We start from the raw sequence: 27,696 nt of genomic DNA on the forward strand, positions 1-27,696 counted from the left end.
CCTAAGCGCGAACTGCCCCAAATAGGCAAAAAAAGGCCTGGCACAGGAGGGGGAAAAGGCCTGGCAGCGAAGGGGTTAAAAAAGCCCATTGTATAATCACACCTCTAATCTCAGCTAATCCTTTTGCCCCCTTCACTAGTGTTGCTTACGTGTGCGCATGTGTGAATGCGTGAATGAATGGAAATGTGAATGCGTGTAAGTTTGGATGTGTGTACGGATGTGCGTGTGAATGAATGGATGCATGCGTGTATGCCTGTGTGAGTGAGTGTAGGAAGGCGTGGTGTGTGCCTGCGAGTGTGCGTATATGGGGGGAGGTTTGGAAGGGGGAGAGTGGATGGAGGCGGGCTGGGGGTAGTATGGGGAGTTTTAGGAGGGTGGGCCTCCTACCAGTGACAGGGAAGGAATTCCCTGTCACTCGTAGAGCCTACCACCATGGTTTTCATGGCATTACGAACGCCACGAAAACCATGATGGTAGGCAGGGACATAATGCCGCTGCCGGGACAGTAGCGGCCGCCGGGTTGGAGATTGTTATCTCCAGCCCGGCGGCTGCTACCACCATGGCGGTCGGTGTGGTACATTAGCAGGTTGGCTTCATAATGTGGAGATATGTACCGTCAGCCTGTTGGCAGTACTACTGCCACATTTGCACCAACCGCCGGGGTCATAATGACTCCCAAAGTTTTAAAATATGTGCCAGACACGCAAAATCAACAGAGAAAGAGGTCAACTTTCCTGCTAATATTATTAAAGAGAACAAAATAAAGACCTTTACCCAAATAAAGACAGAATAACAGTTCTAAAACAAACGATTTGCAACATTAGAAATTGTAAAAGACCTTAAAAAAGCCCATTGTATAATCACTCCTCTAATCTCAGCTAATCCTTTTGCCCCCTTCACTTTGAAAACATATCCTATAGAGTATAGAATGTGCTTGATAGACAGCAGGAATAAGGAAGTTATGTTATGTTACTATGTTTTATATAGTGCTTATCTACCCGGAGGCTTCATAGTTCAATAACTGCGTCCCACTGAGTTTGGTCCTGATATATGGGAGGAAATGACTAATGGCTAAGTTTCTAGCTTTGGAATAATCACAACTGGGTCCTAGTAGCAGTTCTGCGACAAAATGTGCCTTGCGTTATACCTCCAGTGAATGAGATAATAAAGGATATGTAGTTGTCGGGATCTTGGTGGAGGTTAACATGCCTGTGGTCACTTCCCTTATTATTAATCCCAGGACATGCTATGCAAGTTTAAAACAAAGTGAGACATAAATGGAGTCTCCTATAACTACACCATCTATAGATGTTGAAATGTGGGAGTCCTTTATAAAAAAAAGATAGAAATTTGCTCCCCACAATTTTCTCTCTTATGCAATAGGAATAAACAAATTAGTGCTGATTGATAGCTTCATTTCTTATTATATTTGATTGGCTTTTTCTGGAAGATGACATGACCTTCCCAAGTAAATCTTCTCTTTCCTCTTGTTAAGTGATTGACACAGAATTTTATAAACTATTTACTTGTCCAAGATATAGGATATATATAGGATAATTCTGAAATCTACTTGTCATGTAAAAAAAAACTTTTGATGCCATTATGTCAGAACTCTGATAACAGTCTCTTTAATACAGTTAGGGCTCATATTGTATCAGAGTTTGGATTCCAACAAGGGTCTAATTTTGCTATCTTTACTCAAATCTATATACAATGGCAGAAAGTGATAGGAAGCACTAGTTCAAGGACTGAAATGACTTGTGAGTTTGTGCATACCTGCAGGCTAACATGCTCAAGGGTATTCACCAATTCCTTACATTCTCTTTCCAGACTGATGGAGATGGGAAATTCACTTCTGTTAAAGACAGGACTAAAACATTTTTCTGGGCGAGAAAAGTAGGCGCAGGAAAAGTGAATTTGGGATCACTCGGTAGAGTTGTGAGTTAACAAATACTAAGGGACTGATTTAAGATCCCCTAGTGCCATTTTAATGACACATTAGCATAATTTTTCTGCCACTATTGTGGCGTTAGATTACCAAAAACTCTGCACCATATTTACAAAGTCATGTATTGCGCCTCTTTGTATTTCTTCTCTGTAACGCCTCTTTGAGACTCTGTGGGAGAACCGGGCTGGTAGCATAGGTCCCCTGACTTTGTGCCCCCATTTTTCACTTTTTGCTGGTGTTTTCCTGACTGTGATGGTGCCGTGGGTACCGCTAACCAGTCCCAGGGCCTGTGCTCTGTGTAAAGTCAGTATGCAAATTCGGCTCATTATAATTGGCCAAGTCAACCTACAAGTTCCTAGTATATGGTAGGGCATGTAGCTTTAGGGCATAGCTGTCGCCCCCAAAGGTGCACTGCTGAGGTGGCCAGTGTAATTTTAAAAGCAGACCTACCTTGCTGGCTGCTTTTAAATTAAAGTTACGTGCAGATTCGACTTTGGAATTAAAAGTAGCTCCAAAGTCTTAAACTACTTTATTTTTACATTTAAGTCACCCCAAAGGTGTGCCCTATGTACCCCTAGGGTTGGGTGCCATGTAACTATAAGCAGGGACCTTATAAACATGATTTTATAAGACCTGGTGAGGTAAAACAGCCAAATATGTTTTTCACTTATTGTAGTGAATGGCCTCGGTAGGCTAGAATGGGGAGATTTTATTTTAATTTATGAAGTCCCCTTAAGGGACAGATACCACACGTTTGGTATCAAAATTAATTGTTATAATAAATCCCACAACTTACAATTGTAGGATTTAATATAACTTGTTCAGGGAAAGAGTTTTAAACTTTACCTGAAAAATTGCCAACTTCAGCCCTGCAGTGTTTGGATGCTTTGTTCTGATTGACCTGCCTCTGGCAGCCTGGCCAGGCTGCCTTGATGAGGTGTGAAGTGGCCTGGCTCAACACAAAGAGATGGGCCTGGGGGAGGAGACGGGGAAGCAGGAAGAGGGAAGGGCTGCCAAACTGGTCTTCAAAGGCAGGGAAGGACATTTGGAGTAACCCAGCACCTCCCTCACATCCTGAAAACCCAGACAGACAATTAGGTGACACCCTGATTAGATTAGGAGAGGGCAGGAGAGGGGTGTGTTTAAGATTTTGATCCATACCAGTGGGTGGGCTCTGCCGGATGTAACCTCCAAAAATCAGTTTCAGCCATGATGGATTTATGAGGAATATTACTCCCTAGCACTGATTTTTGCCACACTTCCCAGGAAGTGGTCATCACAGGGGGAAGGACCTTGCACCTGATGGAAGAACCAGGACGCCTCCTTGTTTTTCCACCCAGGAGCAAGGATAAAACGGACAGACCTGAACTCACACCTCAGATCCCTACCTGCTGGACCCCTGACCTGCACCTGGACACTGCACCAGCTGCACACAGGCTCCATATTTGCTTGGCTTCAACTGGTTCAAGGATGGACTCCCTGTTTGCAACAGGTGAAAACTTGCTAACCAGAGTCCCCTGCACCAACTCCTGAAGAAACTGACCAGCTAACCACTGTCCAGTGGCCAAAAAAAGAGTTAGCACCAAGTGCATTCTGGGAGTTGTAGTCCGCTCCCTCAAGGAGCATCTCAGAGCTTCTGGAACCTTGGGTTGAGATGTGGACCGCAAAAGAACCTTAAAGGAACATCTGGAAGAGGATCCAGAAGTTTGGAGAACTTTTAGAAAAAAGCTCCATAAAAGGGACCGACCCACCGCAGCAACTCTAGCCAGCTTGCCTCAACTGCGACCCAGCCTGACTTGCAGGTTCATCCCAGTGAAGAAAATCTTCAAAAAAAGTGACTACGTCCGAACGTAGGAAGTTGACCAGGACCTCCCAGGCAGTGTATCCGAAGAGGGCTCCAGGGTCGTCAGATCAAGATTCAGGTTTGCCCCTTTCGGAGGATTTTCATCTAAAAACAACCAAGTCCGAAGGTAAATATTTCCACAGAGAGCTACCTCGACGTGTATTCAAGGAAGAGTACCAGGAGGTCGGACTTGACTGGCGACTTGGTCCCACTGAAGAAAATCTCTAGAAAAATGACTAAGTCCGAAGGTAAACATTTGACCCAGGCCTCCCGCAAGCTGTAGCCGAGCAGGGCTCCATCGTGGTCGGCCTCAATGTTTGACTTTACCCCGGTCGAGCTGCGACCAGATTACCAGATTGGCGCTATTCGTTTCTAAGCGCTGAAAAGCATTAATTCTTTAAACATTCATGTCTCTGGTTCCCCTTATCATTTTGGTGTCATTTTAAAGATAAAAATATAATCTATTTTTATAAATTGGTGTTGGATTTTTATTGTGTTTTACTTATTTACTGTTTTGTGATTTTTAAATGCCTTACACATTTGTCTCCTAAGGTAAGCCTTGTCACTCGTTGCCAAGCTACCAAGGGTTGAGCTGGGTTTAATTTATTGAGACCCAACTGGACCTAAGTGGAGGTTAGTGGCCTATTGCTAAGTGTAAGTACTTAACTGCCCTTACCTATAAACCATTTTCTAATAGCTACATTATGCATGCGTCAGGCATAATGTATGTAAAGGGGGCATTCCCCTGTTGGGGGGGGGCAAAAAAATGGTGAAGGGAATCTAAGATTTCCTTGAGCCATTTTGCTTGGCACTTTTAACACCTGCTTTGTCAAAAGGGGGTATGCCTTGAATCCAATGGGCCCTTATGTAATCTGCAGGAGGCCTCCAAAATGTTGGAGCTACTCCTGCAGAGTACATCAATAGCGTAAAGAAAAAATGATGCTATTGCCCCCTACCCTGTGCCATAGTGTGCCGTATTTTAAATATGGCACACACATGGTGGTGGTAGGGGAGGCGCTAAAGGGCGCAAGGAAAGTGGTGCTCCACTTTCCTTAAAATCAGCCCCTTGCTGAAAATAGAATTCACACACATTTGCAATGAGTACGGTTTCTAAGCCTACTTTCATACATTCTTAGGAATTCCTTAAAGTGGTCTATCTGCAACAAAGCAAGGTAATTTACCTGCTGGTGCACTTATGTGACTTTCTTTGAATCAGACCCTTCTTTATTTTCACAGGGCCAGGAGCAGCTGGCGGTGCACAGCAGTGGTGGGGTACCGCGGGCGGGCCGGCGGGGATGGAAGAAATGTTCAATTAAAATTTTTTTTTTTTTACCTGAATCGTAGTTGTGGCAGCCACCACTGCACCGCTGCTCCTACCTTGGCCGCAGGCTGAAGGCACAGGCTTCCAGTCTGCCCTGCAGCAATTCTAAACACTGCTGTCATGCTGCTGGCATCATGACAGCAGCATTCGGATTGGTAGGAGCGCCCAGCCAGGGCACTCCATGGCAGACTGGGAGCATCTGCTTGCTCTCTCCAACATAGTGGCGGGTTGAAGAGAGCCTAGTGCTCATGTATGTTTGGCTGGCCCGAGACGGCCAGACAAACATACATGCGCACTAAGAGGGAATGCTGTGCACTCCCCCTCAGTGCTATTCACAGCTCTTGGCCCCACCCTTTTTACAGTAAAATGATAACAGTCTATTATCCTTTTTTTAAAAAAGGATGCCAGCTTCTGCTGCTGCCGGGGAGGCAACACTCCTCCGCTTTAACGTAGGATCCACGCCTGCACCTGGCTCGTAAACGGTTTTACACCGATTCTCCATTATTATTATTTTTTAAAATATTGGCATTCATCACAGTTTAACTCAATGATACCTCCCTGGTGCGGGTCACGACCAGTGGCCGACACCAGGGAGGGGGTTAATAAATCTTCGGGTGTGTCGCACCTGAGGATTTTTTTTTTTTTAAACCCCGGGAGACATGGAAGCTTTTCCGTGTCTCCCCCCTCCCCCCACCCGCCCATTTGTGACGTCAGCACGCCGCGAGGCGCACTGACGTCACTTTGTTGATTTCCCCATAGGAGCAGGAAGCGGCATTGCGGCCGCTTCCTGCTCCAATGGGGAAAATGGACCCAAACGGCCTTCCCCACGTTCAGAAAGGCCTCGTAAGAAAGGGGAGACTCTCCCCTTTCCGTGCTGCGATCGGGGGCCATGAAACACCACTAGACACCAGGGATTTCACTTAGAGGGGGTCGGTCCCCTCGGAAAACAGGCCGCCCACACCCCGGGGCATATTTTTAACAAAAAGGTAGGTGTCCCCTTGGGGGGGGGGGGGGGGGGGGGTGGGGGGGCGATCGCTCGCAATCGTGCCCCCCAGGGGCTAAATTTTATTTAAAAAAAAAAAAAATAGAATAAAAAGAAATGGACAGGCGGTCGCCCGTGGGCAGGGCGACCCCCTGTGGGGGCAATTTTTGTTGTTGTTGTTGTAGGGTTTCCCTGGGGGCCATTTTGGCCCCCAAGGAAACCATCCAACTACTAAAAAAATATATATAGATCTATATATATATATATATAGAGAGAGAGAGAGAGAGAGAGAGAGAGAGATATCTATCTACATGGATATATCTATAGAGATATATATATATATATATATATATATATATATACACATACACACACATATATACACACACAAATAAATCACTTTTGTCAATACATGTGTGGTTTCCCTGGGGGCTGCGATTGGCCCCCAGGAAAAGCCGACCCACATATAAAAGTGATCTATATATTTGCCACCAGTTGTCTTGCAGTTGCAGCTTGCGTCTTCCAAGCAGTGCACATACCTCAACTGACGCATTTCAACTGTAGCTTTTAGGCAGCAATAAAAAAGTCAAGCAAGTATTGTGATTATGTTTCTGCTACAAAAGGATCAGACTTTTTTCTAGTGGCAGTTTTAGTGCCATAAAGAAGCGCAGAAGATTTATATGCCTACTGCAAAGAGCAAATCTGTATTTTATGTAAATAGCGGAGTATATTAGTAAAGTCAGCCATTACCTGCGCTATAATACAAATGAAATGTATGTGCGGGATGGAGGGCGGCTATGGAGAGATGAAGGGCACTTTTGCTGGGTGGTAATGAGGGAATCCGAGGAGGAGGGAATGGGAGCACCAATAATGATTGTTGGACTGGGCGCAGGAGGTGCTAAAGACTGTGACGAATGGTATGTGACAAGGTGTTTTTTGAGTGTCTTGAAAGAACGTGCTGATTGAGGAAAGAAGTGCAGGTTAGGTGGCCTCTACTGTTGCAAGTATCTCAGACACACCATCTATTTTGTGACTGTCTATGTAGGCTAGTGTTTTAGAGCAACAGTTTAGCCAATAGCAGAGATGGCATCTTGATGGATGTCTGCTGCCGTCACTCGGGTTATAGAGGACAGCTCTGACATAGGATCAGAGACTGAGACATCAGATACTGAGACAGCATCTGAGGGATAGGACAATGGTGCAGACTATGGGAGTGATTTTTCAGTCAGAGGAGTCCCATTTGATAACTCCTCTTCCAGTAAATTATGAGAGAGGTGATGAGGACAGTCCTGCTTTCCCTTCGCAAGCACAGTCTGTGCAACGGGGTAATAGTGGGTTAGCCCAACCCAGAGAGCAGGTGAATGCGGTGGCAAGCAGAGAGAGAGAGTGCTCTCTTGTGAGCTCCCCCATTTAGTTCAGCCCCAAATTCCACCACCCAAATCGTACTGTGGAGATATCAAAATTATCTATCACAAAACAAACTGGTTTTGTAAGGCAGGCACCTGTGTTTTTGGTGCTGGGTTCAGCATCCATATAGAGAAACATACTAAACCCAAACATTTCTGGAAACTAGACATTCGTGGGGAGTCCACAGAGGTGTGACTTGTGTGGATTCCCCAAAGTTTTCTTACCCAGAATACCCTGCAAAGCTGAAATGTTGAATAAAAACTATTTTTCTTGCATTTCTGTCACACAAACTACAGGAATATGCTGGGATCCACAAAATTCCTACCAACCAGTGGTTCCTCACCTGTCCTGATAAAAACACTACCCCACTTGAGTGCCTATACCTAGTGCCTGCGTCAGGAATGGATCACCCCAGGGTCAACAGCTGCCTCATGTAAGGACCAACATTGACCGTTGTGTGATCTATTCCTGCCGCGGGCACCAGGCCTACCCACACAAGTGAGGTACTATTTTTATTGGTAGACTTGGGGGGGAACGCTGGGTGGAAGGAAATTTGTGGCTCCTCTCAGATTCCAGAACTTTCTGTCACCGAAATGTGAGGAAAATGTGTTTTTTTAGCCAAATTTTGAGGTTTGCAAAGGATTCTGGGTAACAGAACCTGGTCAGAGCCCCACAAGTCACCCCATCTTGGATTGCCCTAGGTGTCTAGTTTTAAAAAATGCCAAGGTTTGCTAGGTTTCCCTAGGTGCCAGCTGAGCTAGAGGCCAAAATCTACAGCTAGGCACTTTGCAAAAAACACGTCAGATTTCAATGTAAAAATGTGATGTGTCCATGTTGCGTTTCTTCTCGCGAGCATTAGGCCTACCCACGCAAGTGAGGTACCATTTTTATCGGGAGACTTTGGGGAATACAGAATTGCAAAACAAGTGTTATTGCCCCTTGTCTTTCTCTACATTTTTTCCTTCCAAATGTAAGACAGTGTGTAAAAAAGACGTCTATTTGAGAAATGGCCTGTAATTCACATGCTAGTATGGGCACCCCAGAATTCAGAGATGTGCAAATAACCACTGCTTCTCAACACCTTATCTTATGCCCATTTTGGAAATACAAAGGTTTTCTTGATACCTATTTTTCACTCTTTATATTTCAGCAAATGAATTGCTGTATACCCGGTATAGAATGAAAACCCATTGCAAGGTGCACCTCATTTATTGGCTCTGGGTACCTAGGGATCTTGATGAACCTACAAGCCCTATATATCCTCGCAACCGGAAGAGTCCAGCACACGTAATGGTATATTGCTTTAAAAAATCTGACATTGCAGGAAAAAGTTACAGAGTAAAACGTGGAGAAAAATGGCTGGGTTTTTTTTCAGCTCACTTTCAATATTTTTGTATTTAAGCTGTTATTTTCTGTAGGAAACCCTTGTAGGATCTACACAAATGACCCCTTGCTGAATTCAGAATTTTGTCTACTTTACAGAAATGTTTAGCTTTCTGGAATCCAGCATTGGATTCACACCAATTCCTGTCACTAACTGGAAGGAGGCTGAAAGCACCAAAAATAGTAAAAATGGGGTATGTCCCAGTAAAATGCCAAAATTGTGTTGAAAAGTGTGGTTTTCTGATTCAAGTCTGCCCGTTCCTGAAAGGTGGGAAGATGGTAATTTTAGCACCAGAAACCCTTTGTTGATGCTATTGTCAAGGACAAAACCACAAGCCTTCTTCGGCAGACCTTTTTTCCCCATTTTTTAAAACAAAAACTAAATTTTCACTGTATTTTGGATAATTTCTTGGTCTCCTCCAGGGGAAACCACTTACCCTGGGTACCATTAGAATCCCTAGGATGTTGGGAAAAAAGGACGCACATTTGGAGTGGATAGCTTATGTGGACAAAAAGTTATGAAGGCCTAAGCGCGAACTACCCCAAATAGCCAAAAAAGGGCTCAGCACGGGGGGGTAAGGCTCAGCAGCTAAGAGGTTAATTTTCAAAGCGGACACCAGTCTTGCTTTCATACTCATGCCTTTACTAAGAGAGGATTATAAATGCCTCAAAACGTTACACTTGGCAAGCGTGCACGTTTTCATACCAAAACCAGTATCAGTAATTCAAACTGTGCCCAGAATGTTTCCATACAGTGCTTGCTCTAAGAGTACAAGTAGTGAATCATATATAAAAGATTAAACAACTTTTACATATAGATATAACCCTTGTTTTAGCGACAGATGATCTGAAAGGTACGGCGGACTCCGGAATATAGTTCCACAAGTATCTTCTTTATTTACAAGATAAGGTAATACAGCCTCAACTCCAGTACGCCCACACAGGCTCCACAATGTAACTGCCCCGCAACATTCAACCCCTACTCAACATTCCAAGTTCTAATCCATCTTTACACATAGTCACGCGGAGAGCTCATCGCGTGCACATATCATATACCTAACACATCTCCTTCCTTATAACAACATTTACAAAAATGAAATTACTAAATTACATAAATCGGTTACATGCATAAACATATATGGTGAATACAATATTTGTACACTCTAATTATTGTACACTCACATCGGTACATAATCATTGAATTTCTTAGGCGGTTTAACATTTCTAGAAGATCGCCTACAATATTCTGTAGAAGGATCACATGTTCTGGAAGAACGCATGCTAGCACGTTTGACCTGTTCACCGGCACACACGTCAGCTTTATTCACAGTACTAGACAAAGATAATTTGTTCTTGTTCCACCATTTACCATCCTCCAACTTAACGACACTGTCTCCTACACGAATTATCTGCTTGCAGTCGCTAAAAAGGCCAATCCAGGTTTAGCGACTGCAAGCAGATAATTTGTGTAGGAGACAGTGAATTGGGTCGCACCTGTAGTGTTAGCCCGCAAAGGGAATGGATCGTTACGAATGTGTGTGGATTTGCGTGATTTAAACGACCAAATTTGGGTTGATCAATACCCCCTGCCTAACATCTCAGAAATGCTATCCTCTATCAAAGATGGTAAAGTATTTTCCTTACTCAACATGACATCTGCTTACCATCAGATTAGTCTACATCCTAGCTCAAGACATTACACAGCCTTCATTACACCTTTTGGCTTATTCCAGTTCAAACGTATGCCGTTTGGGTTAGCGTCCGCATCGGACGTGTTTCAGAGAACAGTGGAGAGTATGTTCCGAGAGTTGAGTGGGGTGAAGGCATTTCAGGATGATATTTTGGTTTATGGTAAAAACAGGTTTGAGCATGATGAAAGACTAGTTCAAGTCCTAGATGTGCTGAAATTGAAAGGTGTAACTCTCAGTTCCGCTAAGTGCCGTTTTGGTGTGTCTTCTGTGGATTACTTGGGTTTTGAATTATCAGCCGAAGGTATCAAACCCAAGGTAAATTTGGTTAAAGCCATTCAAGATTTTGGGTGTCCGGAGAATAAAGACCAATTGAGGTCTTTCATGGGGCTGATAGAGTTTTATGCCAAATTTGTACCAAATTGCTCAGAAAAGACTTATAATTTGAGGAATCTATTGAAGAAGAATGTTAAATTCTTATGGGACTCTAGTTGCAAACGCGAATTTGAGAGTGTGAAACAAGAGATTGCTCATGCGATTCCCTTAAAGCCCTTTGACACCCGGGATCATTCTATTATAATGACAGATGCCAGCCAGAAAGGGTTGGGGGCCGTATTATTACAAAGGAGAGATGGTAAGGACGAAGTTGTAGCATTTGCATCGAGATGCTTGAAGGGTGCTGAGTCAACGTATTCTGTGATCGAACGGGAAGCACTGGTATGTTGGTGGGGCGTCAGTTATTTTAAACAGTTTGTATGGGGAACTAGATTTACTGTTAGGACGGATCATAAGCCTCTAGTTCAACTTTTCACTGTCAAGGGTGCTGAGAAAGCCACTCCAAGAATCGCCAAGTGGCAATACAGATTATGTGAGCACAACTTTAAGTTAGAATATGTACCAGGAAAAAAAAAAAAAATTGGCGGATTGTTTGTCTAGATTATCTGGCTCCGACTTGTCTGAAGAACTGTCAACTGATTTTGGTTCCAAGAAAGGTGATAATGACGTTGTAGTATGTTCAATTAGTGAACTTTTGGAAGGTGCACTTAATGAACAGGAGTGGAGGGAGGCGTGTGAGACAGATCAGGACATGAAATCAGTTATGCACGCTGTAATCACGGGGTGGTCCATGTGGTCCTCTAATGATGAATTAAAAGACAAGTTTAAGCATGTTTTTAATGAATTGTCAGTGATCAATGGTTTGTTATTCAGGTCAAGACAGATAGCTGTACCGGACAGCATGAGAAGGAAGGTTTTGATTTTAGCGCACGAGGGCCACATTGGATTGCGAGCAATGAAAAGAAGGGTCAGAGAAGGATTTTGGTGGCCCGGTGTTGATAAATGTATAGAGCATTTTGTGAGGGATTGCGTGCATTGCGCTGTTAGTGACAAGTCCCAAGTTACTGTGCCAAGCCCGATAGAAGCTGTCAAGGTTCCAGATAAACCCTGGAGTAAACTTGCCATAGATATTATAGGTCCGGTCAATTTGTCTTATGGATCCCACCTTCGTCGCCACTGAAAGGTACGGCGGACTCCGGAATATAGTTCCACAAGTATCTTCTTTATTTACAAGATAAGGTAATACAGCCTCAACTCCCGTACGCCCACACAGGCTCCACAACGTAACTGCCCCGCAACATTCAACCCCTACTCAACATTCCAAGTTCTAATCCATCTTTACACATAGTCACGCGGAGAGCTCATCGCGTGCACATATCATATACCTAACAAGATCCTCTTTCACAGATCCACTGTGTCACTTTAAACTGGTAGTCATAGGGTTAGCGACAGCTAAAGGTCTTGTGCGAAGTTTTCCAGTGGATAAAATAAACATGGAAACGTGCAATCCTTGACCCAAAGAATATGTCCTAGGTGTCTGTCAAAACGAATTCCACACCGCTGTTTTTCTGTACAATGAGCCTCCACCTGTGAGAGGATGGTGAGGGCAATGGCTCTGTTTATGAGTAGCTTGGAAAACTAAAAGCTTTACCCACTACATCACCGGGGTAAAAACATTGATACACTAAGTGTGAATTTGACTTGTGGGTGATTGAAACTGCACCTGGGACTCATTCATGCTACTGATTTAACTAAGTGGAAGAGGTGGGTGGAGGGGAACAAGCTAATGACTGGTCATCCTGTTGTGATTAACATATGGAAAATTCTGAGAATGTAATGTCACAAGGCAGAATCGTAACTAGGATCAGTGCTATGCATACTGGATTGAATTGTGAAATATTTAGGGCTCCTATTTGATTAAAAAGTACTTTATATTCTAAAAAAGGCAAGTTCTGGGTTGCCCACTGAATTTAGTATGTCTGTTCATTGATTGATGAGTTCAGATTTGTTGGGCCCCACCTGAGCTCCCTGAGAAGCCCGTGACTGCTTGCTACCCTGAGAGTCAAATGCTTAAAGAGTTGTTCTTGGAGCCGTAGTAGGACGGACCCCAGGACACAAGTGGCACATGACCTCCACCACTGCAGATCTGCACAAACCATTACTGCATCTCAACTTGGAAACCATAACTCTCTTGAAGACAGTTCTTGATTTTGCCATCTTGACCCCCCTTAATAACTCAAAGTGATGATGTGTTTATCAGACAGGCATACTGCACTTCTGCGAGGTACAGCAGCCATGAGAAACAGGTTCTGAATTGCAAATGGTAATGGAATGCAAAGGGTCTTTCCACTTGTTAAAGGTATACATTTTAATCTATTGTGAGATTGGACAAGGCTGTTAATTTATTGCAAACCAATGTTTTGTGTTCCAATGAATGCCCACACACTCTGCTCATACACAGCCCTCTACTCCTGTCCATTCTAGCCACACGTGGTCTCCTCTCCTACCTGTCTCCTACGCTTAATGACTCTCCTCCCTGCTCATGGGACCTTGGTTCTCACGTTGCCCCCTCTGTGCTGTTGTTTCCACGAAGGCACTGCCTTTCTTTGCTATGTCTTCTCTGCTCACACACTGCCTTCTCTATATACTTCTGCTCACACCACAACCTCTTTGCTCCCTGCCCTAATGTCTCACAGACTGTCCCCTCTGCTGTACCTTCTCACACACTGCCCCATTTGTTCCTTGTCACTCTGCGGATACACTGTCCTCTCTGCTGCGCATAATCTTTGCACACTAACTGCCTACTGTGCTCCCTGATCTTTCGGGTCACTCAGACGATACACTGCACCTGCACCTTCAAACGCGGGCTCCTCGGCTGAGATGTGGCCCAAAAGAACTTGGCACCCAAGGCAGCAGCTCTGTACAATTTTCATTCCGATATTGATGCGATTAGTGAAAGGAAACTTTTGGCAATTAGAGAAGCAGAAAACAGCGTAAAATGTTCGATCTAGCACAATCCTGTACAGAGACTTAGTAGCCCAATAATAGGTTATGCTTTGAAAGTGTGTTTAGGAAGCGACCCTGGACCCAAGAAGTCTTCTAAGTAGCCCAGTTAATGCTAATAAGTTTGTCTCAGTGTGCTCATGTATTTCCATGTTGTGGATATGCCACGCCCTGCCCACTTGTGGGTGTATAATGTTGTGGAATATTGGAAATGCCAGGACGCAAAAATGTACATCACATGATATTATTTATATCTCAAAATATACGAGGTTGAAACTTAAGTGGGAGCAGATGACACTCCTTAATTCTTTTTAAATTGCTCCAATCGAGATATCGCAGTAAACAGTCAACACGTTTTCGCCCTCTGTTGGCGCACATGCCTGGGGTTTTCAAGGCTGAGATTAATACATAATCCATAAAGAACTCTCCTCTGTGAGGGCTCTTTCTATGATCATTTTATGCGCAGATCTCAGCACACAAATGGGAAGGAAGCTCAAACCACCGCCCTGACAACAGGATTACAGGGTAACAAATTTCACTTTGTTACTGATCCCAGATCTAAAGACCTAGTCTTCCTGGCCTTACAGAAATCCATAATAGAAGCAACAGCATGTATTTTCAACTCAGCTGCACACTCACTGTATTTTATTCCCATTTTTTTTATAGTGCCCTCAAGAGTGTAAATCACTGTATGCTTTCACTCACTGAGTAAAAAATATATTTAATAATGAAGCTTCTGTTGAATTGATAGTACGTCAACTCATGTGATATAATACTTACAACATTATGTACTAATTTCAGCCTTGAAAAAGGCCCAAGCCTACGCACCAGTCAGGGCGAAACATGTATTGGCTGCTTGCTACAAAATAATGACAGGAGCAATTCAACAAGAATAAAGAATCATACTTGCCTAAACCTTTCGACTTCTTATGTATTTTGTTAAAAATAATTTGATGTACTGTGATACCCCGGATGCATCACCTGAGATGGTTAGCCTTTGGTGCCGCAGAACGAGAAAGGGTATACTTAGAGATATCCTGAGGACAGTCCCTTGGGATGCATGACTCCCACTCTTGATAAGAGTGGCTCAGTATTGCTGGTCGCGCTATCTCTGGATCTTCCTCTGTGGTGCCTGCTAGCCTTAGCCAGGGTGGGACGGACAGCAAATCAGTCACAGTGGTGACGTGCCTCTACTGTCGACCTTGGTCAGCTGTTCATGGAAAGGGACACCCTTTTGTTTGAGGAGCTTGAAGAGATATACACTATCCCAACTGGATAATGTTTAACACATAAAACACTCAGAGGGACTATCAGCGAATCACAGGGAGGCCAGAGCGAGAAGCTGAACGTTGAACAGGGATTGCAGGTACTGCTAAGGTGGAGTCACATACGCCACGGGATCACTACCATATATGTGGCACTTAGCCAGGTGGTGGACAAAGCAATCATAGGCCTGAAAGATCGTTGGAGTCAGGACCTGCAGATTGCACTAACCAAGGCGGGCTGGAAATGGAGCCATATTCCAAGGGTTTTGAGCAATGCAACGCAGAAGCTTTGCAGTTTAACTATGTCCAACGCACGTATCTTACTCCTCTACACCTTCACAGGATATTCAGCACAGTGTGCAAAAATGCCTCAGGTACGGAATGGACCAGGCAGACTTTTACCATAAGGCATGGCAATGTGTGGTACTGCTACCATTCTAGACTGAAGTATGTACGTATATCACCCACGTAACATGTAGGCAGCACATCAACACACCTAAAACTCGGCCTGATGCCCCACTGGAAGCAGATAAGGCAGGCAGTAGACTCACGGACCTGGCGGACTCTACACCACTGCTGGCAACTTGGCGGATCGACATCTGCCACTGGATGAAAGCGGAGGACGATGTCTTCCAGTAGCTTTACTGACAGGCGGGATGGGCAAATCAAATTAAACAACGGGGCATGAGCTTGCTGACATTGGGGTCTGACTCAGAGTAGTGGCCACCTTGAAGGGCTAATTGTCGGGGGCTATCCTCTGGGGCAGCTCGAGGGAGTGGTGCAAGGGGATAGGGTCAATGTAGCCATCCACCCGTAGTTCTGATGACTGATGGCACCCATCCTGCACAGTCTGGGTGATGGTACGCAACCTCCCCCCCACACTCCTTTTGTCTTTAAAACGATTACAGTAGGGCTCAGCTGGGAGGACACTGAGACACATATACCCAAATTTAAGAAAAGTGGGGCAGCATCCAATGCAGGGCCACTTTTCTTGTGCTCCTTAGTCCCCCCTACCTCCACTATGTGTGCCCTGAATTTAATGTACGGCACACCATGGCACAGGGTAGGGGCAATGGCATCAACATTTTTGATGCTATTGGTGTACTGTGCAGGATTAAACCTGCAGATTACATAGGGACCGATTGAAAACAATGGTGTGCCCCCTGCTCTCTCCAGGTGTTAAAAATAGCAGCTAAAAATGGTGCAGTGGAATCTCTTAGATTCATACACTATGCCTGGTGCAGGCATAATGTGGTGCAAGGGGTTATAAAGTGGCGCAATGCATGCATTGTGCCAATTTGTAAAAATGGCACAGTGAATTTGGCCCCAGTGGGCCACATTAGCGTCACAAAAAATGACACTGATGTGGCGCAGGGAGGCGCTAGGCCCTCTTAAATCTGGGCCATAGTGTACACTATCTTGTCGACTCACCCACACCTCATGTCAAAGTACACACTGATAACTGAGACCAAAGCGCACCCAAACTACCACACACTTAAGGTCGAAAAGTTGCATGCTTGAGTGTTGTATCGGACTGCCAAATGTCCCGGAATATTGTCTTCCATTTGTAAATTAACAAACTTCGAAGAAGAGCAATTGAAAAAAATATGTGATGTAATTTATTGTATTCTGGCATTTCTAATATTCCAAAAACAATATACTTTGAAAGTGTTCGGGGAAGGGATGAGCGTGCTTTTAGAAGTGATGGCTTAGTACTAGTTTGAGTAGATATATATATTTTTTTAATGAAACAGTCGTTTTATTTCAAAACTAGAAATACTAAAATCCTTTCTAAGCCCCTTACGTGATTTTTCTTCGGGGAAGGACAGCCTTACAGTTTGAAAATTGAAGCATTTACACTTTTGTAGGTTACACGGCAGTCACAAAGGAATAAAGACATATGCCTTCGAGATTGTTTATGGTTAAAAAAATAAAATAAGCAGTGTCGAAATCAAGAGGTGCGGCTCAAATTTGCACGTTAGTAAGACAGTATGGCCCTGAACCTAGTGCAGCGCCACTTTCCTTTCGCCCCTTAGTGGCCCCCTAAAGCCACCATGTGTGCACCGTATCTTTGATATGGCACACATGGAGGTAGTAAGGGGAAATAGCGTCAAAATGTTTGACGCTAGTTCACAATTTTGCAGGATAATGCAGAACAAAATGGCACAAAGAAATTTCTTAGGTTTCTTTGCGCCATTTTTTTTGGCACTCCTAACGGGGGAACACCCCATTTGCATACATTATGCCTGGCGCAGGCATAATGTAGCGCAAAGGGGTACAAAGTGGGGCACCATGCTTGCATTGCGACACTGTAAAATTGGGGCAACGATTTTGGATTCCTTGGGCCACATTAGTGTCAAAAAAATGACGCTAAAGTGGCACAAGGAGGCGCTAGGGGCTCTTAAATCAGCTTCTATGTGCTTTATAAAGCTAGATCGCAGAAGAAAAGAAAAAGAAAATTCCTAAAACAACTGGAAACAGGCAGGAAAAGCACATAGAAAAACATTAGCGACACTTGAGACGCGCTTAACTGTTCGAATACATGCCCCGATATACGTGAAACACGGAAACAGATAAAGAAGTGAAATGATTTTTGAGTATCATCTCTACACGCCAATTTGCGACGAGGGCATAGATGGGAAAAGAAACGTAGCGCTGAGCAAGATGCCCAAGCTGCCGGGAGCTTACCTGTGGAAGAGCTGTTCAAAACAGGTCCCTTCTGGCTGCAGAGGCTTTTAAATAGACAACTTCGCGCGGAGGAGCAGACAGGCGGCGTCTGACCCAGTTTCCACGTCCGAATGGCAATTTGAAAGAAGAAAAGGAGATCATTGAAGGGCGGAGGGGGCGGTGCTTCGCCGGCTGGAACAGGAGGTGTCCTATTCTGTCCGAAGGTTTTTTTTTAACCCCCTTAGCCGGTTCTCTCGCCCTCTCAACTATTCTCTCTCTCTCTCGCTCTCTCTCTGGAAGTGAGACAGGAAAGCTAGAGCGACACTAACAACGGAAGAGTAAACAAAAAGATGCAACGAAAAAAAAACAGGGTCAAAACAGTGAAACTTGGAGAGAGTGAAATACCAAGAGTACGAGAGATCGAGCACTCCCAAGTGACTCCACAAGAAGACTTACCTTTTAAACTACTGGCTTCACTCCTGCGATACATTTAATGGGAGCGTACTGACACGATTCAGGAGTAAACTGGTGCTCTAAAAGTGAGTACTTGCACTTCTATATTTCAGTTTAAAGCACTGCAGATAATTACAGGGGCTTAACACATGCCACTGCAGCCCCTGCGGATTCACAGACAGGGCTGGCTGTATTGCTGTCAGCGCCCTGTGCAACAGCCTTTTTGGCACACTTGCTAACGCCTCCCCTGCCCCCACCCTCACCCCCCATAACCTGCTCAGCTTCTCTCCCTACTACCTGGAAAAACTGCCTCACAGCTCCATAGCCCCTCGCTCACATTTCATTTGTCTTAAAGCACTGGTAAAGAGGCTGGATTTACTAATCCTCTCAGCTATCCCGAAAAATAATGATCTGTTCTTTGCAGCAGGCATATTAACCCTCTGTGCTACTTTATGGTGAGTCAAAACTGCCACTAAACAAAACTCGGATATTTCTCTCTAGCAGGAACATTAAACATAAGAGTTAACTTGACATTTGTATTGTCGCCTGAAAGCTGGACGCACAAGGAACTCTGCAGCAGGTGCTTAGTAAGTTATTGCTCACCTCAAGGGCAGCGCTCAGTGCAGCCATACCGGTCACACAGCTTTATAGCCGGCCCTGCTCACAGAATCCTGATTGCAGCAGCTAACATCTCCTGCATGTCCGTCTCTCTTGTTAAGGTTACCAGGACAATGTTTGTCACCTTGAGTGTGCTACCATGGAAAACTCATATTTTCTAGTTCCACGTGTGAGTTTCCCAGGCTAGCGTTTTTTTTTTTTTTTTTGCTTTGCAATTTGGTACTTGAAGACCTAAATCTATGCTAGCATACACACGACTACAATTATGACGGTGCAAAGGAAAACAAAGATTTGTCAAAGGAAATGCCAGAAACAGGTGTGTTGTGTCACAACAACACGGAATAATCTAGTATTACCTCGACCCCTCCTGTATCTCTCCATAAATGAGCAAATACTCAATTTTTAAAAATAATTTTTTATATCAAAGCTGTGGAATTGCTGAAAAGCCAAACTTTAAAACAGGGTAAGGTTTGGTCCCTTAGAAAAAACAAGAACTAATAGTATCTGATGGAGAAGTATTTCGAGGACTATAGGCTCACGCTGGGACTTTTAGCTGGAGAAGGGTGGTAGTCAGTACAGACCTCCCCCTTGATTGTCTCCTTGGAAATGACTACCCAGAGGTTAGTCAGAGCCCAAGAGAGGAACAGGTCCAGTGCCAGTCCTCTCCCAAGGATTCTGGAGTTCCTGCCTCTGCAGTAAATGCAAGTAGGCCCCAGAAAAAAAAAGAAAGAAAACAGTGTAGGAAGGGTGGACAGCCTTTAGCCAAGGTTCCAGCAAGCCAAGGAGATTCTGCTCCAGTAGGGGAGAACTCCAAAAGTGGCACTGGTAAAGTCCAACCTGACCCACAAGAAGTCCTGGCTAGTCAGGCAACTGTTCAGCCTGAGTGGGTGGCTCCTCAGCTAACAGAAGAAAGAGTGGAAGAAGGGTGTTTACTACAAGATGTGGTAACCCCCCATTCTAATACAGCAGACAGGCACCCTGAACCCAAAGAAACCTGTAACTTAGCCCCTTCCCTTGTAGGTGAAGAGCTAAAGGTGTGGTTCTGGGCACTGACAGCTGTCAGTGGCCTCTGCTGGGTGTTAGCCTTTATGGCTGCACTATCCTTGGCATGGTGGTCTGACCCCATGCCAAATAGCAAGTTAGGCCCCCTGACCCTGTTGGTCATGGTGGGGTTACTCCAGCTCTGGGTAACCTCTTTGGGTAAGTTAGGGGTGACCCTGGCTAAGATAAGATTAGCAGAGGTGGATACCTCTAACCCCAAAATAGAGAGGATGGGTGAAGACATTAAAAGCACAGACAAGAGGCAGTTCAGATTAGGTCCTATCACTGTGGAAGTGGGTCAGTTCCCCAGAGGGAATGACCTGGACAGGAGGATGTAAGGCAGAGTAGGCCCTGCAACAAACCAGCCTATTTCCTCTACTCTTCCTCGCCTGACAGACTAGGAAGACTCTCCCAGCTTTGGCTGAGTCTCCTGGCCTGTGGGCTGGGGGGGGGGCTTGTGTAAAGAAATGGCTCCCTGTTGCAGTTACCCCCCACTTTTTGCCTGATACTGATGCTGACTTGACTGAGAAGTGTGCTGGGACCCTGCTAACCAGGCCCCAGCACCAGTGTTCTTTCACCTAAAATGTACTTTTGATTCCACAATTGGCACACCCTGGCATCCAGATAAGTCCCTTGTAACTGGTACCTCTGGTACCAAGGGCCCTGATGCCAGGGAAGGTCTCTAAGGGCTACAGCATGTATTATGCCACCCTAGAGACCCCTCACTCAGCCCAGACACACTGCTTACCAGCTTGTGTGTGCTAGTGAGAACAAAATGAGTAAGTCGACATGGCACTCCCCTCAGGGTGCCATGCCAGCCTCTCACTGCCTATGCAGTATAGGTAAGACACCCCTCTAGCAGGCCTTACAGCCCTAAGGCAGGGTGCACTATACCATAGGTGAGGGTACCAGTGCATGAGCACTGTGCCCCTACAGTGTCTAAGCAAAACCTTAGACATTGTAAGTGCAGGGTAGCCATAAGAGTATATGGTCTGGGAGTCTGTTCTACACGAACTCCACAGCACCATAATGGCTACACTGAAAACTGGGAAGTTTGGTATCAAACTTCTCAGCACAATAAATGCACACTGATGCCAGTGTACCTTTTATTGTAAAATACACCACAGAGGGCACCTTAGAGGTGCCCCCTGAAACTTAACCGACTATCCGTGTAGGCTGACTGGTTCCAGCAGCCTGCCACACTAGAGACATGTTGCTGGCCCCATGGGGAGAGTGCCTTTGTCACTCTGAGGCCAGTAACAAAGCCTGCACTGGGTGGAGATGCTAACACCTCCCCCAGGCAGGAGCTGTAACACCTGGCGGTGAGCCTCAAAGGCTCACCCCTTTGTCACAGCACCGCAGGACACTCCAGCTAGTGGAGTTGCCCGCCCCCTCCGGCCCCCACTTTTGGCGGCAAGGCCGGAGAAAATAATGAGAATAACAAGGAGGAGTCACTGGCCAGTCAGGACAGCCCCTAAGGTGTCCTGAGCTGAGGTGACTCTAACTTTTAGAAATCCTCCATCTTGCAGATGGAGGATTCCCCCAATAGGATTAGGGATGTGACCCCCTCCCCTTGGGAGGAGGCACAAAGAGGGTGTACCCACCCTCAGGGCTAGTAGCCATTGGCTACTAACCCCCCAGACCTAAACACGCCCTTAAATTTAGTATTTAAGGGCTTTCCCTGAACCTAGAAATTAGATTCCTGCAACTACAAGAAGAAGGACTGCCGAGCTGACAAACCCCTGCAGAGGAAGACCAGAAGACACCAACTGCCTTGGCCCCAGACTTACCGGCCTGTCTCCTGCCTTCCAAAGAACCTGCTCCAGCGACGCTTTCCAAGGGACCAGCGACCTCTGAATCCTCTGAGGACTGCCCTGCTTCGAAAAAGACAAGAAACTCCTGAGGACAGCGGCACTGCTCCAAAAGAACTGCAACTTTGTTACAAGGAGCAGATTTAAAGACCCCTGCAATTCCCCGCAAGAAGCGTGAGACTTGCAACACTGCACCCGGCGACCCCGACTCGACTGGTGGAGAACAACCAACTCAGGGAGGACCCTCCGGCGACTCTACGACTGTGAGTAACCAAAGTTGTCCCCCCTGAGCCCCCACAGCGACGCCTGCAGAGGGAATCCCCAGGCTCCCCCTGACCGCGACTGTCTGAACTCCATTTCCCGACGGCTGGAAAAGACCCTGCACCCGCAGTCCCCAGCCCCTAAAGAAACGGAACTTCTGTGCAGGAGTGACCCCCAGGAGGCCCTCTCCCTTGCCCAGGTGGTGGCTACCCCGAGGAGCCCCCCCCCTTGCCTGCCTGCATCGCTGAAGAGACCCCTTGGTCTCCCATTGAAAACTGAAGGAAACCCGACGCATGTTTGCACACTGCACCCGGCCGCCCCCGCGCTGCTGAGGGTGTACTTTCTGTGCTACTTGGTGTCCCCCCCCGGTGCCCTACAAAACCCCCCTGGTCTGCCCTCCGAAGACGCGGGTACTTACCTGCTGGCAGACTGGAACCGGGGCACCCCCTTCTCTCCATTATAGCCTATGTGTTTTGGGCACCTCTTTGACCTTTGCACCTGACCGGCCCTGAGCTGCTGGTGTGATAACTTTGGGGTTGCTCTGAACCCCCAACGGTGGGCTACCTTGGACCAAAAACTGAAACCTGTAAGTGCCTTACTTACCTGTTGAAACTAACAATAACTTACTTCCCCCAGGAACTGTGAAAATTGCACTGTGTCCACTTTTAAAACAGCTTATTGTGTTTTATGTGAAAAGTATACATGCTAAAGTAATGATTCAAAGTTCCTAGAGTACTTACCTGCAATACCTTTCAAAAGAGCTATTACATGTAAAATTGGAACCTGTGGTTCTTAAAATAAACTAAGAAAAGATATTTTTCTATAACAAAACCTATTGGCTGGATTTGTCTCTGAGTGTGTGTACCTCATTTATTGTCTATGTGTATGTACAACAAATGCTTAACACTACTCCTTGGATAAGCCTACTGCTCGACCACACTACCACAAAATAGAGCATTAGTATTATCTCTTTTTACCACTATTTTACCTCTAAGGGGAACCCTTGGACTCTGTGCATGCTATTCCTTACTTTGAGATAGCACATACAGAGCCAACTTCCTACACCCAGGCTAGCGTTTTTTTTTTTTTTTTTGCTTTGCAATTTGGTACTTGAAGACCTAAATCTATGCTAGCATACACACGACTACAATTATGACGGTGCAAAGGAAAACAAAGATTTGTCAAAGGAAATGCCAGAAACAGGTGTGTTGTATCACAACAACACGGAATAATCTAGTATTACCTCGACCCCTCCTGTATCTCTCCATAAATGAGCAAATACTCAATTTTTAAAAATAATTTTTTATATCAAAGCTGTGGAATTGCTGAAAAGCCAAACTTTAAAACAGGGTAAGGTTTGGTCCCTTAGAAAAAACAAGAACTAATAGTATCTGATGGAGAAGTATTTCGAGGACTATAGGCTCACGCAGCAATGCCAATCCTCACTGGGAGCTATCCTGAAGTGACCCAGAATTTACAGTCTCAGTCAGTCACCGCACAGGAATGTGGTATCCCAGGGGACAAAGAACATGCAGGCGGAGGTATAAGGAAGGAGATGGATCGATCAGGGTACACAGTTCTTAAAGATGTCAGCGTTAAGATAATATAGCTGTGCCTCAAATTAAACAGTTTAATATAAACTTAGCCGTCGGAAGCAAGATTCCGAAATTTTATTTCCATGCATGGTTAATTCAGCGCATCCATGTTTCTTTCCATTGTGAGACTCCCGTTCCTCATCATCAATTAAGAGTTGGGACTACGAGTTCCAGAATACAGAGAAAAAAAACTGGGCTGGAAGAGCTACTGATGCATAATCCAGGGAAACCTGGGAGCTCTGTGACAGCACAGCTGTGTCAATGGCCTCATACATCCTGCTGGCTCATGAGGCTGAGATACCCCAGTGATGCAGAATGTCAAACTTTGGCCAATATTTTGAGTTTGGCAGGCGGGAGACTCTGTCAAAACGAGGAAGGTATCCTCTGCCCCTTATTCAAAGTGCTACAGGCTATATTGTACTTCTAATACAGCGGAGGGGGTATCCACCATGTTTGTGACTGAATACCCTACCGACCACACTCTACGTCTCTTTGTGTTTTGACATCATAGTTATTGTTTAGATTAAATATATATCACTGACGTTGACTTTAGGAAGGAGAGATGTAATTTAGGTGGCAAAATCTACAGGTTTTGGCAACAGACAGTTAAAACTGTAAACTACGCACTACTCACCCGCTAGGGTCTCAAGGAACTGTACGCTTACACTATGGAACCCCTCCTGGCTTTTCCCTGTGAGGTGCCCACTCCTGGGCACCACCAAGGTGAAGCCAGGTATCCAAGCACTGTTGGGGCCGTTGTGGAGATTAAGCAAGCTATTGCCCAGAGTTACAGAATGGGGCCCATTAATTCGATGAGGCACCGAAGCGAGAATTATCTGGTCCAAGGGAATTGAGCCCAAGACCTGCTGAGGAAGGACTTGAACCCTGGTCCTGGACCAGATCTCTGCTTCCAGGTCTGCCGCTCTAACCATTGTGCCACACTTCTCCACTACAGTTTGACTATCTCTCAGATTACACTGTAATGTGTTCCCACTTCCAGTAGCAGTGCTATCTATCTGGCGATTAAGCCCTCTGACCTCTGAAAGCAGAGCATTCCCACATGCTAAGGTCTCTTACAAAAGGATTATTACTCAGGTTATACATATCTAATAGTCTGAGGTGTTTGGCAACAAATCGATCCCTGGGTTAAACTGACAAACAGGCTCTGACTTTGGACAGGTGTAAGGAAATGTTTCTTTATGTTCGGTCACTTCTCTGGTTTTTTGACTGATGCTGCTGGTTTTTCTACTCTTGGAGTGCACTGAGGCCTGCTAACCAGACCTCAGTGCCAGTGCTCGACCCCAAAACATGTTACATTGACTGTGCCCAATTACCATAGGCTAACTTAAGTGTAAGTCCCTAGTATATCGTACCCAGGGTGCACATGTCATGTAAGCTAGATTCACCCGAGGGAGTGCAGCACTGATTATGCCACCCTGGTTGTGACTCAGATTGCGGGCTGACATGGCATTTTAAAACTGGTAGCCCTACTTTGCCATTTAAAGCAATGGCAAAGCCAGACTCTCCTCTACAATATGTGTAAGTCACCCCTATGGCAGCTCTACCAAGCCCTAAGGCATGGTGCAACATATTTCACATGCAAAGCATATATTTTTCATTTTCAAGGAGTAAAAACGTTAAACTGCTGTTTTTACTGTGGGAGGACTTGGTCGCCCCATTGGCAAGTACAGAGTTGCATGCTGACCACTCAGCTGTGCTAACTCTTGAATGGTGCAATTGAAGTTGATACTCCAAGATATCAAACAGCTTGTTACATGAAGCCCAATTTGATTCTCAAATAAAAACTAATGTAACAAGTAACTGTGCAAGTTTTTCAAGGTTGCCACTTTGTTGCCTTCAATCTCCTGTGCCCTTAATGGTTACACAAGGAGCTTGGGCCTGAGACAGCTTTCTGCCCTCCTAGGCAGAAATGCTAACAACCCCCAGCAAAGAAGATTATAGATGCCTACACTGAAGAAAGGTACTACCTCCCTCCTGCAGGAAGCCACACAGGTTATGGCCCAAAAGGTGAGCTTCAGAGATGAAGCTGGCTTTGAAGAGCAAATGGGGAACACTTCAGAGAGGAGCAGCCCTGTTGTTAGGCCGACTAACTGGCATCCGGGGAGAAGAGGGGAAAGCTGTTGTCAAACTGGTTTTCAGGGGCTTGTAGCCCCTTGGTAGCCACACCTCTGAACTGGACTAGGGAGCTCTGGACACTGAGAAAGAGGTTCTGCATCTTGGGAGTGGGCTGAATAGTGTATTCTGTGATAGCCAGATACCAAACTTCCCATGGAGACTACTAAATCAGTAATGCTCGCATACTACAAAATGCAATTCACAAACCTATGGGTGGTGAGCTCCACTGCCACCTCTTATATTGTTTATATGCACAAAACTGCCCCTTCCCCAGGTGGAATAGATCAGCACACATGAAGTGTGTATTTTGTACTAAAAACCAGCATGAGTGGTGGGAACATTGGGAAAAGCTACTCAAAATGGGTGGGGCTAATGAAAAATTAAGAAAGAATTAGTGAAGGACATTTCACATCCACAAAACAGTAAGACTATTGTAGTTCACTAACTACTATTCTAAAGCTGCTACAGCCCTAATGGTAAAAAGAAATGTTCTTGGAGGACCTATTTCAACATTTCTTTAAGTTGTTTGTTGGTCGTCTGATCCAACAGTTTGCAATATACCACAGAATTCAAATGCCTAGAATAATAAGGAAAACGTGCTGTGATCTATTAATTGTTTTAATCAGTTTGCACAAAAGATGACCAAAATTATTTAACACTGTTATCCCTCCATAAGATCCTTGAAATCATGTAGTTACTCAGGGATCTTAGAAAGGAAACATCTCTCTAAACAGAATATATAATGGCGGTCCACATTGTAGGATCCAGGTTGTGTCCACATGCAGTGAGGAACTGCCATAATGGTGTCAAAACACGCTTAAACTCCAGGCCTGCCTTGGAGTAGTTCAAGCACCACAAATGGCCAGTCCATGGTACTGCAACACACTCATGTAGAAATCAAGGGAGACATACTGCCAGACACCTATTGGGACTCATTTTCTCCTCAATTAACAGCATCAGTGTTAAAAGCCAGCACCTGTGGCCTGGACACACCACAACATCATCATTTCAGCATCCTGCTCCACAATCAACCAAAATACCACTGGACCCGTCCGCCACAGCTGTAAAAGCATCACAAAAGAGGACTGGATGCCCACCCTTTTCTACGCAGCAGCCCAAGCACACCAGCAACTTGCTGAAAGCCATTCTCAACAGCTGGATTTCTGCATGCACCTGCACTTTGACTCCCTTCAAAGGCAACTCAACTACAAGAGACTGTCCGCAAGCCAGCTGGTACCCAGAGGAACTCAGGCTTACAAAACACCACTGCAAGCAACTGGAGTGCAAGTGGAGAACATGTGAAGACAACATGAAAAAACACCTTCAAGTCCCCCCTAATATGCTACCGCAAGCAGATACAGAAAACCAAGCACACAGCTCTTGCAGACTGCATTGACACTGGTATAAACTGGAGCAAGGAAATCTTTGTCTCAACACAGGAGTGAAGTTGGGGTCGAATAAACTGAATCCATCACTCCAGAGGGGAGGAAGATTTTTCTGAGGGTGCACCCCAAGGAGGTTCAGGGATATATATCCCCTATACCAATCACCGTCAACTTCAAGTATTCCTAGACCCTTCACCAAACCTTACAGTCAATAGTGTCAGAGGCATCACCTTGATTGTTCCTTTCCAGAATAAATTTCTTTTAGATTTCATTTCTTTTTTAGTGACCTTCACCCACTCTATTAGTGGCATGCTTCATCATCAGATCCACCCCAACCCCTACCTAGGCTCTACTGACTTGCAGGAGCTCTTACAAAGAACCTACCGGAAGGCTAAAGAAGAAAAATACCTTACTGTTCACAGTAGGTATGGTTAAAATCAAAATTGATGGGGGTACGCTAAGACATTATGGTCCTTTGACTCTTAAGCTAATGAGTCAGCTTAAGGGTCATAGAACCCCGTAGGTTCTTTGTAAGAGCTCCTGCAAGTCGGTA

General features: G+C 45.2%; 1 protein-coding gene and 1 long non-coding RNA gene across 2 annotated transcripts in view; one reads left to right on the top strand and one right to left on the bottom strand.

Annotated features, from left to right (window-relative positions):
- Positions 1 to 18,038, bottom strand: part of LOC138246230 (sulfotransferase 2A1-like) — a 76,459-nt gene extending 58,421 nt beyond the window's left edge. The window contains exon 1 of the mRNA XM_069200633.1: positions 17,865 to 18,038. The gene's annotated coding sequence lies outside the window, so the exon portion shown is untranslated. The remainder of the gene's footprint in view (positions 1 to 17,864) is intronic.
- The window catches only part of LOC138246231 (uncharacterized), a 57,402-nt gene continuing 47,739 nt past the window's right edge, over positions 18,034 to 27,696 (top strand). Inside the window, exon 1 of the long non-coding RNA XR_011194253.1 lies at positions 18,034 to 18,382. This is a non-coding gene — a long non-coding RNA (uncharacterized lncRNA). The remainder of the gene's footprint in view (positions 18,383 to 27,696) is intronic.

The sequence above is a fragment of the Pleurodeles waltl genome, chromosome 7 (assembly GCF_031143425.1).
Source record: "Pleurodeles waltl isolate 20211129_DDA chromosome 7, aPleWal1.hap1.20221129, whole genome shotgun sequence".
NCBI lineage: Eukaryota > Metazoa > Chordata > Amphibia > Caudata > Salamandridae > Pleurodeles > Pleurodeles waltl.